General features: G+C 32.4%; 1 non-coding gene across 1 annotated transcript; it reads left to right on the top strand.

The window, feature by feature from the left end:
- The first annotated feature begins 1,218 nt into the window (after positions 1-1,218).
- Positions 1,219-1,290, top strand: LOAG_20120. The gene has a single exon. It is a non-coding gene; the product is annotated as a tRNA-Ala (tRNA).
- Positions 1,291-1,819: the final 529 nt, after the last annotated feature.

The following is a 1,819-nucleotide window of genomic DNA, read 5'->3' as shown; positions in this document are numbered from 1 at the left end:
TATATATATATATATATGTACAAATATATGTATATGTATATATGTATGTATATATATATATGAAAAAATCCCGAGAGAGACAGTTGAGTTCAGTTTTTACAGTCGACCAGACGATACATCTTCATTGCTTATCCTCCGCGACTAACCCACAACCAACGATATCTTCGTGTATCCGCACCATTGGACAACATACTACGATATTCTTCTATTCGCTAAATACATCCCCGCAACATATTTTCAACTCAGCGACCTATCAATTAACCGACAGTCAAATTATTGTCCAAGACAACGACAAGGAGTTTGTGAGTTGATCATATTACTTGCTTTTTTGTATAACTCATTTATCATTGCTTATCAATTCATCGTGTTATATACATACATATTTTATACCCTTTTTCCTGTTGTTAACTAGTAATATTGTGCAAGAACAATATTGCCTCCCGAATAAATCTGTATCGTCGAGAAACGAGTTCAACCAAAAAAAGAAAAACAGCTTCCCAACAGTTAAATCATTTATCATTTATCAGTAATGGTGCGATAACTTCCATATTTTCCCATATTACTGTTTTAAATTTTTTTCCAGTAAAGTCAGAATTAATTCAAAATTCTAATTACACTAATATCCCTCCATGTTGTTTGCTAATTAACTACCATACTGATATATGACTTTGAAATATACTTATTATCAAATATATCAATATTTTATATTTTTATTGTACCATCTTTTGACATGAAAAATTTTTTACACATAAGTATCGAATAATATTTGTATGAGAATTTAATTCTATTAATTATAACATCTTGTTGAAACCTTTCTAATTGCAGATAATTATTAGCATGCAGGATATATTTTCGTTATTTCGAAATAGCTTTATTCGTTTACTTTCTCTATTGTTGTTATCATTCAGTATCATCCAATATTATCATTAGTTAATGATACATTCTGATAATAGTAGTCAAATGGTAGAATAGAGGGAAAGAGAGAGAGAGAGAGGAAGAGGGAAAAAAGGAGAGATTATTGATTGAAGGGAATTTTACCGCATTATACTCGTTTTTTGTCTAGTGACATGTAATTAGTGAATTAAAGATTAACCCTAGTTTAATCATCTAAGAAAATATTCCACTTACCAAAAATTAATTTGATGTGAAGTGCTCAGTTTGTAGAATAATTAACATATGCAAACAAGTGATTGTTGATATAAGCTGATAAGAATGATTGGGGGTTTAGCTCAGTGGTAGAGCGCTCGCTTTGCATGCGAGAGGGCGGGGGTTCGATCCCCCCAACCTCCAGGTAAAGTCGCCTCGAGAGGCTTTTGGGTAAGCAATGCTCGCATAGTGAATGAGGTGATATGTCAGACAGCGTAACGCGCCGCGACATTTAAGTATGTCAAATGTCCAAATTGATAATGACCAACAACTAACCTTATTCCTTCAATGCTTTTACAAAGTGGGAGTTTGTGGGTGGTTGGATTTGAGAGATCGAACTCTCCAGCAAATATACTTTGTGTGAACTAAATATTATGTCCTGTGCACTCCATTAATGGAAGAAAAATATAAAATAATAAATGTCACATAATTTTCTAACCGCTTCTGCAAAAATATCTCGTTAAGTTCTATCTGAATGTTGAGCAAAGTGTAAAATTGTGATTAGTGTTCAAGAACTGCGCATAAATGCAAATTCATTTGAAAAAAATCATTAACACAGAACACATTGTGCATTAATGTGTGGAAAAGTTATGTCAGCAATTAGCTGGATGAAATAATACATAAATGGTAGAATTAATGAGTCAACAATAACAACGCAAAGCATACATTAGGT

Source organism: Loa loa (genome assembly GCF_000183805.2).
Source record: "Loa loa unplaced genomic scaffold supercont3.1636, whole genome shotgun sequence".
Classification (NCBI taxonomy): Eukaryota; Metazoa; Nematoda; class Chromadorea; order Rhabditida; family Onchocercidae; genus Loa; species Loa loa.
This window is presented reverse-complemented; position numbering and strand designations above follow the sequence as displayed.